The sequence below is a fragment of the Sphaeramia orbicularis genome, chromosome 1, assembly GCF_902148855.1.
Source record: "Sphaeramia orbicularis chromosome 1, fSphaOr1.1, whole genome shotgun sequence".
Lineage (NCBI taxonomy): Eukaryota > Metazoa > Chordata > Actinopteri > Kurtiformes > Apogonidae > Sphaeramia > Sphaeramia orbicularis.
In genome coordinates, this window is record NC_043957.1 from 1,586,029 (window position 1) to 1,599,914 (window position 13,886).

General features: G+C 36.1%; 1 pseudogene; it reads left to right on the plus strand.

Moving 5' to 3' along the window:
- Nucleotides 1–1,176: 1,176 nt before the first annotated feature.
- On the plus strand, nt 1,177–12,577 carry LOC115429247 (GRB2-related adaptor protein 2-like; annotated as a pseudogene).
- The last annotated feature ends 1,309 nt before the right edge of the window (nt 12,578–13,886 follow it).

The following is a 13,886-nucleotide window of genomic DNA, read 5'->3' on the forward strand; positions in this document are numbered from 1 at the left end:
TTTTTTCTGCGTCTGTATAATGACACAAACTTTCTGCACAGACTTGCTTTTCACTTTACACTGAATTTGTTCTGAGTCATGTGGTGTGTGTATATTCAAATATGTGTGTGTGTGCATTCACCTGTGTCTATTTTGGTGGCAGCTGTGTGACAGTGGTCAGTGTGTCTGAGCTGCTGCTGGAAACTGCCTGCTTCCTCTGAACCTGCACCAGCAGTTTGTCTGTTTTCAGTGAAGACGCTGAAGAATCAGAGGCCGACAGGGACGACGCCACGGTGAGCAGCACACTTTTTATTTTCCTCCTTTCCAAGAGACAAAAACAGCACATGTGTCACTGTGAACGATGGACTGTATCTGAACCATTAGCACTGACTCCATTCATCATCAGTTTAAATCTACTGTTCTCATAAGAACAAAATGAAACAAACAACAAAAGGCAGGATGAACCGTTCAGCATCTGAGAGGTTTTTGAAGGACAGGAGGGCAGGGAGCCAGATGAGTAAAGTCAAGTCAAGTCAAGTCAAGTAAAGTGAGTGAGTAAGTAAGTAAGTGAGTTTGTTTGTTTGTTTGTTTGTTGACAGTAGCAACACAGAGCAAGCAGGTGCAGAGAAAAAGACAGGTCGAAAAACCACAAACAAGTGAAAAATTAAATATAGACAAAAATGACAAATTTGGAGAAAATATGGAGGGGATGGAATGTCACACACCATTATTCTGAACAGGAATTAAATGAAGAGAATAAAGTGGAAAAGGATGAAATTTATTATCTATCTATCTATCTATCTATCTATCTATCTATCTATCTATCTATCTATCTATCTATCTATCTATCTACTCTATCTATCTATCTATCTATCTATCTATCTATCTATCCATCCATCCATCCATCCATCCATCCATCCATCCATCCATCCATCCATCCATTCACCCTTCCTTTCTTCCTTCCTTCCTTCCTATCCATCCATCCATCCATCCATCCAGGACAGAGACAGTATGGTTGTTTTAAACCCTTTCATGTTTCATTTAAAGACAGTGTCCTGTTTTGGGATAAAAACTGCCACCATGATGAAGACTTTGGTGATTTCTAGGCTACATTTTTACCAGTAAAGAATAATAATTTCCATTTGTTTTCTCTGACATTAAAACATTCCTTCTTCCTTCATGGTTTTAGTTTGTGCCATGGAGGTGACGGCAAAGTACTGCTACGAGGCTGCAGCCGATGACGAACTCAGCTTCAGAGTGGGGACTGCTTAAAGGTGCGACAACACACACTCGACATTTCACAGATACGTTCACATGCACCTTTGGGTTTGTCAGAACAAACCCCTTTGTGTTTTCAGCCGCTCAGTCCTACACATGAAAATATTTGACCTGTGTGGATGTCGCTGCCGGGTTTTAATGCAAATTAGGGTCATCGCAGTAACTGGGAATTTATACAGGATGACTCACAACAATGTGTCTTTGTTCTTTCAGAGACAGTAACGGCTTTTACAGCCAAAGATATGAGATAAAACCTGCTTCATACTAAAACAGAAGCTGTGAAAAGGTTCATGTACATTCAACACTACGCAGCTACTCTGGACACTACACATTCATTAAAAACTTTGTCACATCTTCTCTTTTTTGGAGTTTTTTTTTTAACCCGTAAAGACCCAAACACCCACCATTGACCAAAAGCATCTACTGATCGAACTGTTTAATACAGTGTTTTTCAACCTTGGGTCGGGACCCCACATGGGGTCGCCTGGAATTTCAAACGGGGTCACCTGAAATTTCTAGTTATTTATAACAATTTTAACCCTGTAAAGCCTGAACCATTAAATCACTGACAGAAAATTCCAGTTCTTTGAAACTAGAGCCTTTATTGGTCCTTCTGAACAAACCCCCCAATTTTTTTTCAAATATCAATTTCCATGGATGATTTGAAATTTTGTATCATATTTAATACATCAGGTCTCACTGCTCAAATACTGTTTTTTTAACAAACGAAAACACATTTATAACACAATAATATAATAATAATTATGACATAATATAGCACAAACCTATCTAACAAATTGGTAATTCCGTTTCAAAAGTGTCAGAGTTCATCCTCCTTCCTCATTAATGACAGTCTTGTGGTGTCATCAGGTTTTCAAGACAAAAATATCACATTGATCACATAGAGGGCCTTAAAACTCATGTATCAAATATGACACGTTTGGTATTAAAGGGTTATAAACTTACTAACAAAAAATATATGGTGAGTTGACAGAGACTATCATAATCCATAATAGACAAACTGAGTGTGAAACTGCAGCACTGTGCTTCTGTTTGTGTCACATGTTCACTGTGGTCAGTTTCAGATGCTGCAGCTCTTTCATCATTCATAGTTTCAGTTCTAGTTTGTTCAGTATTAATTGTCCTCCTTGTAAATCCCAGCTGGACTGACTGGACAGATCCTGACCTTTAATCTACACCTGGATTACTGCCTCTGTCCACAATAATAGACATTATATAGACTAAATGTCCACAATAACAGACATTATATAGACTAAATGTCCACAAGAATAGACATTATATAGACTAAATGTCCACAATAACAGACATTATATAGACTAAATGTCCACAATAATAGACATTATACAGACTAAATGTCCACAATAAGAGACATTATATAGACTAAATGTCCACAATAATAGACATTATATAGACTAAATGTCCACAATAAGAGACATTATATAGACTAAATGTCCACAATAATAGACATTATACAGACTAAATGTCCACAGTAATAGACATTATACAGACTAAATGTCCACAATAACAGACATTATATAGACTAAATGTCCACAGTAATAGACATTATACAGACTAAATGTCCACAATAACAGACATTATATAGACTAAATGTCCACAATAATAGACATTATATAGACTAAATGTCCACAATAATAGACATTATACAGACTAAATGTCCACAATAATAGACATTATACAGACTAAATGTCCACAAGAATAGACATTATACAGACTAAATGTCCACAATAATAGACATTATACAGGACTAAATGTCCACAATAATAGACATTATACAGACTAAATGTCCACAAGAATAGACATTATATAGACTAAATGTCCACAATAATAGACATTATACAGACTAAATGTCCACAATAATAGACATTATACAGACTAAATGTCCACAATAATAGACATTATATAGACTAAATGTCCACAATAATAGACATTATATAGACTAAATGTCCACAATAATAGACATTATATAGACTAAATGTCCTCTAACATTAACATGTATTTGCAACATAGTATAGCAAACTATTACATGATCAAAAATAAATTAATTTTTGCAAAAAAAAAAAAAAGTCTGTTCTGAACGTCTAGGGTCACCAGAAATTAGTGATGTTAAAATGAAGTCATGAGTGAAAAAAGGTTGGAACCACTGGTTTAATATCTGGGTCACTATGTAATTGAGGGGCTTTCTGAGTTCCCTTTACAGAGTAATATAGTTTACAGGTACAGTTGGTATTTTTGCTGTTTTCAGGCCTGAAATCAGCATAACCATAACACCACATAGCATTTGTACAGAAAGATTCTTCTAAATATCATATATACAGCTGAGTAAAATTGAAAGTTATTTATTAAGATACTGTTGTAACACTGTTGACATCAGAGTGTGTTAAATACACACTTGAGTCACACACTACTTTATATCCTCCTGAGACCCAGTAAGTAAACATTTTCACCATTTTACATCAAATAATTGCCTTAATTGGAAACAGCATGATGCAACAGTTTTTACAGACACATTTTTACTTTGTTTTCATACAATGTCCTTTTCAGTGGATATTTTTTAATTATTTATTTTAACCCTTTCATGCATAGTGGTCACTACAGTGGACCGTTATTCTACAACTGTTCTCTTGTATGTCCATGGATTTTGTTTTAGTTTCATATTTGCAAACACATTGGACGCTTATGCATCATCCCATACACTGCAACTAATAACATGACTGTAACTGTGTTGTTCTTGATAAACCTGATCTAACATGTTTGAGTGTAAATCAGTTGCTTATTATTGTTATTAGACTGTAATTCACAGCAAAGTTTTTTTTGTTTTTTTTTTTTGCATATTATCTCCATGAAGTGAGTAATGACTCATATTAGAGTTTGTTAAAATGTGAGAAAACATCAGATTAACAGCAATAAAATGTTCTTATTTCATAGTTTTCACACAGTATATCAATAAATACTTGTTTTCTTTGCTTTCTTTTGTGTCCAGTTTAGTGGACATTTTTGCAACTCTGGAAAAAAAGCCTCAAGAGGAATAAAAACACCCAGGAAAAAAATCTTGATGAAGGTTCTCATAATTCATGCATGAAAGGGTTAAAGTAAAGCTGTGAAACTCTTGTCCACTACAGAGGACAAAAATGCATTGCTGGGTCTCAGGAGGATATTAAACTTTCAGACAGACTGTGGGTTTTTGTTGTACTGTGACTTTCCAACGGCCTGCACAGTCCTACTAAAGGCCTGAGGGGGAGGGGTTGTGTCTAATGTCAGTGCGTCTCACCGTCAGATCCTGCAAACCAGTGGAAACTGGTACAAAGCTGAACTAACGGAGTGGAGGGGTTCGTACCCAAAACTTCATCAACATCGATTTCCCGAGGTAACGCTGTGACATGACAGTGATGTGCTTGTATGTGCCTGAAGATCGATTCTGTTCACTTACACAGGGCTGTCAAACTCCTGTTGGTTCAGTTCCACATCCAGCCCAACAGGACCTGCAGTGGGCCGCACCATTCAAATAATAACAGAATAATACATAAATAATACCAATTCCAAATGTGTATGTCTAATTTCTTTGTTTTAGAGTGAAAAAAGTAAATTTATATTATCAAAATTTCTACATCTACAAACTATCTTTAAAAACTATGGAAAAACATGAACAACCATGACCAAAATGAAATTTATTAAGAAAAAAAAAGTGCAATTTTATACATTTATGCCATTATTTGGCCTCAGCTTCTTATTTATACATGTCATTACAGTGTACAGATCCCAGTGGATCTACAAATACACAAACATTTAATAACAGACAGAATACTAGTACAATTACTCTGAATTCTCTTCAGACATTTCAGGTTGTTCATATTTGTTCAGGTTTTTACATTTTTTTGTCAAAGGCTAGTCTATAAATGTTAACATTTTTGTGTAATTTGACTTTTTTTTTTTTACACTAAAACAAAGAGAAAAATATGTGTTTTTTGTCATTTATACTTTATTATGATAGTATTTACTGGTCTGACCACTTTAGATGGAACTGAACTAAATTTATTTTGACATCCTTGATTGTTAATGTCTTCAGTGTAATTTTTGTATTTCACACATTCATCCTGCGGGCAGGATTGGACCCTTTGGTGGGCTGGTTTGAACCCCGGGACACATGTTTGACACCCCTGACTTAAATGTTATTTGGTTTTGTCTTAATTTGCTTCGTTTTGTGTTGGGTGTTTTTTGTTTTTTTGTTTGTTTTGTTTTTGCCATGTTCGAAACAAACAAATAAATAAATAAATAAAATAAAAAAATGTGTTGATATTTGGAATGCGTACCTCCTGAACATCCTCCCTGTCCTTCATCACAGCTGGTACCAGGAGGACGCCAGTCGCAGCGACGCCAAGAAGCTGCTGATTTCACAGCCGACCGGGACCTTCATCATCCGCAGAAGCAGAGATGAAGACGCAGGCAGCTTCTCCATCTCCGTCAGGTGCATCCACTGTGTAGAAACGCAGAAAAACAAACAGGAAAACCACTGACCTCTGTCATCTACTGGACTGTCCAACGGCGGCCTCTTTCTGTTTTTTTTTTTTTACTTTCTATTTTCATATTTTAAATCACTTTCACAGTGCAGTAACAAAAAAAAGAAAAAAAACCAACACACACAATTAGGGCTGTGGTTCGGCAAGAATCTGGTGATACAATACAAATCACAACACTAGGATCACAACACCACCTATCACGATATATCACAATACTGTTCAAAAGGCAATTTTATGTTTGTTTCTTTTTTTTAAATGATTATTTCCTTGAAGAATTAAATTCCATCATAAATCTGCCCAAATCCTAAACACATTTGTATTTGATCCCAACAGGATCAAATACAAAAAGGTTCTATCAGCAAATGTTCCAACTGTGTTCAAACTGAAATTCTGTTTTACACACATTCCAGTTTCAGATCCTGTTCAAATGTTCACATTCTATTAGTTCACAACTAACATCAGAACAGGATTGGAGTTCAATCCAAACAAAGGAACCAACATTATTGAATAAAACAGTGTTAAAGAATAATACATAAAACAGAAACAATAAAAAAACAAAACAAAATGAACCTCCACAATATCTGGATTTGAATAAACACCTACAAATATCCATACAGTACTTTTTAATATCGATACAGTATTGGGAAAAGAAATATTGCGATATATTGCAGAACCGATATTTTCTTACAGCCCTACACACACTACAGCTGGGGGGGGGTGCTGTTCCTTATGCACTGCTTTTCTGTACCAGATTGGACATCCACAGTTCCTGTCCTTGAATCTGCTCCATTTCTGCCATCTTCACTTCAACGTTTCCATCTTAATCCTCAGATGGAACGTTAATTTTTCCATGGTATATGTTTCCTCTATAATGTCCAGATCATTGTTGTGGTCGAAGGGTCACTTCTGAACCAGTTCCTTGTGACTCTCTTTCTGCAGACAAGAATTCACATTTTAAATAAGTAAGCGTCTCTCTCTTTTAACGACGTCATCAGGTATTAGACCCAGGTAGACGGTCTGGGGGTCCACTGGACTTTTTCAGCCGTCTCTTTTTTAAACCGTGTCTACTACAGTTTAATACAGTTTTATGCTTCTGTGGACTAGAACTGACTATAATTTGAATAGATCTTTATTGTCACTGTCACAGGAACAATGTCAGTTCATTTAGCAGCTCATTTCTGTTTCGCAGCAAAAACAATTAGTGCAAAAAAACTGTATATAAAATATCAAATTTGGTGCATGTAAGTATATTTTCTAAGCTATCCTTTAGAACAGTGGGTTCCAAACCTTTTTACCTAGACCCCCTTCTGCTTCTGTCCCAGACAAGCAAGCCCCCCCACCCCCACCCCCGATAAACAAGGACCAAATGATTCTCCAGGAACACGTTGTAAAGTGACCACGTACAAATCCAACATGACAGGATTTGTTTGCTGAAAATGACTTTGTTTATAGACATGCATGTTCTAGGCTGTTTTTCTTTCTTAGATTTTCAGAAAAAAAATTACGTTAGTGTGTTATTAAAAACATTTTATTTGACTTGGAACATTTTTCTTATTTATACATCAGTAATTCACTAAAAACATTTAAATATTTAGTTGATGGTATTAAACTGTATATACTACAAAGCCAGTACAACACACGTTTGCAAGGTTCTCCCTCACATCTGAAGGCTTATGTCCTGCACATGAGCCATTCTGGGAACTAAAATAATTGTTGGTTATCAGCGGGTATCTTAAATAAGGTTTTTGCATGTTGTGTTTTTTTTTTTTTTTTTTTTTATCTACTGCAGCTTTTCCAAATTTTGGAATAGTACAGTCAAGGAAAAAATTCTTAGCCCACCCTTGTTTTCTTCAGTTTCTTGTTCATTTTAATGCCTGGTCCAACTACAGGTCCATCTGTTTGGACAAATATAATGAGAACAACACAAACAGCTGACAGTAGTTTTAATTTCACAGCTGATATCTGTTCTAGATATACACAAAGATAAATACAGAACTTGTTACAGGTGTAAAGAAAGGTTTTGCTGTAGGTCCTACACTGTGCAAAACATGCGAACCAAGGAAGGAAATGAAGACACAGATGATTCTACTGCATTTTAGTTCATGTTGCATCGTTCTTTCTAGTTTTTTGTTGTTGTTGTTTTTATGTTTGGAAAATCCAACATTTCAGTGCACGTTCAACTATTGTACATACAGTCGTGGAAAAATTCTTAACCCACCCTTGTTTTCTTCAGTTTCTTGTTCATTTTAATGCCTGGTCCAACTAAAGGTCCATCTGTTTGGACAAATATAATGAGAACAACACAAACAGCTCATAGTAGTTGAATTTCACAGCTGATATCTGTCCATTGAACATGTTTTCTGGATAAAAACCCAAATCCCTTCAGTTCTTCCATCAGTATCTGTGTCACTGTTCTGACAAAAACAGTGCTTTTATTCAGTCCATGTTTTCTTTTGTCTGTTTTAGTCACATGACACACACAGGAGTTAGGACTGGACCGTTGGTTTTGAGGACTTTGGATGGTCTAATCACTACCTCCGCCAAGGAGGTTCTGTTTTTGCCAGGGTTTGTTTGTTTGTCTGTCCGTTAGTGTGCAACATAACTCAAAAAGTTATGGACAGATTTGGCTGAAATTTTCAGGGTTTGTTGGAAATGGGATAAGGAAGAAATGATTAACTTTTGGGGGTGATCGGGGGTGGGGGGGCCCACGGGGGGGCCACTGATCAGCCTTGGTGGAGGTCTGCGCTCTCAGAGTGCTTCTAGTTTTTTCTGTGACTGTATAGCGGTACTAGTTCAGAGTGACAGATTTTTTTAATTAAAAAAAAAAAAATCTTGCATCTGAAAACCTGGGAGAACCTTGATTTGGCAGCCGTGAAAAATGTTGGACTTTTACTGAAGAAGCTGTCGGACAGTTTCACTACACAACTGATTTGTAGCTGCTCACATACTACTGACTGTCACTGGGTTTATCTGACAGCGTCTCACATGAACAGGAAAACCACCAGTGAACCCGTCTGCTCTTTTAGAATAAATGTGGATTTTTTTGCAATATTTGAGACTTTCACTGCTATGGAAAAAATATGTATTTTCTCTGCACTTTAGACATAAATGATCCACAGACACTGAAACTACTGTGTTCATTTTTCACTCCACTGTAGAAATGCAAAAGATGTGCAGCATCTGAAGGTGTTACGGGACACCAGGGGGCAGTATTACCTCTGGACAGAAAGTTTCCATCTGTCAACCAGCTGGTGGAGTTTTATAAAAGAACTCTGTCTCCAAACAGGATACCATATTCCTGCAAGAAACACAACAGCAGGTAGGAAATACTAAAGAAAAATACCAATATAATAAATGCACATGTTACTAGAGCATCTATTGAATCAGTGTAATAGTTTAGGCCCACGGCCCAAAACTGGCTCTACAAATGGTCCAACCCGGCCCAAAGAAGTGCAACAGTTACACTGAAAATATGAACAATCGCATACAATTCAATGTGATATCAAGTAAAATAATAATAACAATAATAATAATAATAATAATAATAATAATAATAATAATATATGATTGCATAAATAATGACAACTTGGTCATTGGTCTACTGTAAAAAAAAAAAAGTAAAATTACATTATGAAATTATTTACATTTACAAACCCTGTCACCATAAAATGTGACTAAACTGAACAAATGACAAAATTAAGTACAATTTTCACACATTTCTGCCTGTTACAAATGTTTTCTGTTTGTAGATCGACTGTGATCTGTAAATTGTGTTAATAATAAGCTTATATAATAATAATAAGCACTTATTTTTTTAATCGATATCTCAGGTTGTACATGGTTGTTCACATTTTCATAAAGTAACTGAACTTTCACACTAAAACAAACTGAAAAACGTGGATTATTATGAATAGGTTATTATGTTATTTCCCTGGTCTGACCCATTTGAGGTCAGATTGGGTTGAATGTGGACCCAGAACTAAACTGACTTTGACACCTCTGGTTTAGAGGTTAAACGATGGTTTTATTTGTTTGTTTCATCAGCAAAGACGAAGGCCAGATCGTTCACCATCCCTCCCTCCTCCGACCCCCCCCAATCCATCTGCGATAGACCCACGTCGACCTCCACCTCCACCACGACCGGTACGCAGCATCAGCAGCAGCATTAGCATCAGCATTAGCATCAGCATTAGCATCAGCATTAGCGTTAGTGCCAGCATCATTTTCAGCATTAGCATTAAGATTAGCATCTGCATTAGCATCAACATCAGCATCAGCATCAGCATTAGCATCAGTATTAGCATTAGCATCAGCATTAGCATCAGCATTAGCGTTAGTGCCAGCATCATTTTCAGCATTAGCATTAAGATTAGCATCTGCATTAGCATCAGCATTAGCATCAGCATTAGCATCAGTATTAGCATTAGCATCAGCATCAGTATTAGCATTAGCATCAGCATCAGCATTAGCGTTAGTGCCAGCATCATTTTCAGCATTAGCATTAAGATTAGCATCTGCATTAGCATCAGCATTAGCATCAGTATTAGCATTAGCATCAGCATTAGCATCAGCATTAGCGTTAGTGCCAGCATCATTTTCAGCATTAGCATCAGCATTAGCATTAGCATCAGCATTAGCATTAGTGCCAGCATCATTTTCAGCATTAGCATTAAGATTAGCATCTGCATTAGCATCAGCATTAGCATCAGCATTAGCATCAGCATTAGCATCAGCCTCCATCTGTCTGCGTTCTTTCTCTGTCTTCATGTGCTTATTGTGTCCTCATTTACATGTTTGCTGTTTAACCCTAATTCTTAAATTGTAAAAAGTATTGAATCCAACAAAATATTTATAGTTGAAGTCAGCGATTCGCAAAATTTTTCACTTCAAGACACAAAAGACAAACGTGACATCTCCTCAGGATCCAAACTTACAGATATGTCATGAATAGCCTTACGTTGCATTTTTTACTGACTCTTCCATGTCTTTTTTAATTTTCATGTCATTTTAACCCTTACAGACCCAAACCTCCACCTTTAACCCAAACCATCTACTGATCTAAACTGTTTAACACCTGCTGATCCACTAATCCTATCAATACATGTCAATAACTGCTGTCAAATACAGTTCTTCATCTTTTCATGGTCATCAGATATGACCCATTTGGACGTTCAGAGGCTCCGTAGTTACCATGGAAACACCGTCATCTTCTACAACATTGATTCACCAGTCAAACCCATGGAGTTGGATCAGTGACAGTGGATGGACACACTGGGTTTGTGTTCAGTTAAGGATTTCTTGTCTGAAAAAGTCCCTTTTTTCCTTCAGTTTTCTTCAGGAAAATACCTGATTTACACTGAAAAAATCAAAATGCAGAAGATAAAATTAGAATAAATGATTACAAAACACTTATGAAAGTTTAAATGGAGACAAAAATCATTTTTTGTAAATGCCACAAAAGGAGCACAGAGGTTTTAAGGGTTAAAACACAACAGGTCTAAAATAGTAATAAAAAATAAATACTAAAATAATAATAATTCTCTATTTTTAACTTTTCTGCTGTGATTTATCGCCATTTATTGTAATATTATCCTTTTTTTCAGTGAAAATCATGTATTTTCCTATATTTAATTTACTGATCATATAGACGTTCATAAAAGCTCAGATTAAAGTTGAGGAACATATTAGAAACAGAGAAAGCTGAAGAAAAACATGACTTTTCAGCACAGATGTAAATAGAACTTCTTTAACCCATAAAGACCCAACACTACTTTTGTGGCAGTCCTCAAATGGATTTTCCTCTATATTTAACATTTCTTAAGTGATTTATCACCATTTATTGTAATATTATCCTCTGTATTTTAAGTTTTTCCAATGTAAATCATGTATTTTTCTATATTTAATTCACTGATCATGTAAATGTTCATTAAAACTTAGTGTAAATTTAAAGGCTATTAGAATATGGAGAGTTTTAATTGCAAATCCATTCTTTTTGATTGATGAATAAACAAACAAATTTCTCTCCATATTAGAACAAATCAGAAAAAGATGAGGAAAAAGTGACTTTTTCAGCAAAAAATATCATGAACTGAACACAAACCCAGTGTGTCCATCCACTGTCACTGATCCAACTCCATGGGTTTGACTGGGGAATCAATGTTGTAGAAGATGACGGTGTTTCCACGGTAACTATGGAGCCTGTGAACGTCCAAATGGGTCATATGTGATGACCATGAACAGATGAAGAACTGTATTTGACACCAGTTATTTCCATGTATTGATAGGATCAGTGGATCAGCAGGTGTTAAACACTTCAGATCAGTAGATGGTTCTGGTCTCCATGGGTTAACAGACAGATATCTGCATTTACTGTGTTACTGTGCAGGTTTATGATCCTTTTCTGTCTTTCTTTTGGATAAATTTGACCTAAAACATGATCAGATTTTCATCCATGTCCAAACAGTCGGTGGTTTTGGTTAAAGGTGGATGTTTGGGTCTTTAAGGGTTAAACAAAAGTCTGGGTTTTTCCATGTTGGTTCCTTTTTTATCTGACTGATTAAAAGCGGTCTGTGTCTTCATCCTTCTCCACGTCCACGCTGCAGGTCATCGCCATTTACAATTTTCCAAGCCAAGGAAAAAGACGACTGGAGTTCCACGCCGGAGACATCATCGCAGTGTTGGACAGCTCGGATCAGGTGTGGTGGAAAGGTCAGCTGAGAGGCAAAACCGGCCTGTTCCCCTGCAACTACACCAAACCCATGTAGCAGGCTCACAACGTCTGAACGTCCAAATATGGACATATCTGATGACCATGAAAAGATGAAGAACCGTACTTGACAGCAGTTATTGACATGTACTGACAGGATTAGTGGATCAGCAGGTGTTAAACAGTTCTATCAGTAGATGGTTTAGGTCACTGGTGGATGTTTACTACTTTGGTTTCACTTCCCAAATGATGATTTCTCTAGATTTAACTTTTCTTCAGTGATTTATCAGCGTTCATTGTAATATTATTATCTTTACTTTGCATTTTCACTGAAAATCAGGTGTTTTCCTATATTTAATTCACTGATCATGTAGATTTTCATAAAAGCTCCGATTAAAGTTGAGGGTTATTATATTAGAAACAAAGAAAACTGAAGAAAATGTGACTTTTTCAGCAAAATACATCAATAACTTAATATAAACAACTGTGTCCATCCACTGTCATTGATCCAACTCCATGGGTTTGACTGGAGAATCAATGTTGGAGAAGATGATGGTGTTTCCATGGTAACTACGGAGCCTGTGAACGTCCAAATGGGTCATATCTGATGACCATGAAAAGACGAAGAACTGTATTTGACACCAGTTATTGACATGTACTGATAGGATAAGTGGATCAGCAGGTGTTAAACAGTTCTATCAGTAGGTGGTGGTGGCTGTTTGGGTCTTTATGGGTTAAATTATAATGTAAACAACCGTGCAAACAAATGGAATTTCAGCAAAAAATCTGAATTGAGCATAAACACCTGCAGCGTGAACACAGTCGTACCTGAATGTAAAAGTGTATCCTGAACTCCAGAGTCTCTCAAATGTAAAACTAAGTCAAAACAATGACACTGTAAGTTTTTCATGTGTCACTGCATCTGCTGTGGATATTAAATAGAAATGGAACATTAAAACAACTAATAATACACAAATGTTATAATGATAGATGTATGTTTTTAAAGTGCTATATTTTTAATAAAGAAAACGAGCTTAATTTCCTTGTCGATGGTGTCATTTATGCTGCGTGCGTTATCCAAACATACATTTTATATGACATATCATTAGCCTCGAAGCATAAGTGGACAAAAGTATGTGGACACGTTGAATTCAGGTGTTTTTTTTCTAACAGGGTCTGGATACAAAACATTAATGACTAATGTCAGAATAGAGTTTTATACTATGGGATAAATATCATTGCATTGGTTAGTTTGGGTTAAATTGTTACCTTTACTTCCAAAACGCCTCAGAGATGGGTTTGACTTAATTTCTCTCAACATTGATTATTTTTCTGTATTTTTTTTAATCCATGACTATGATTTTAAA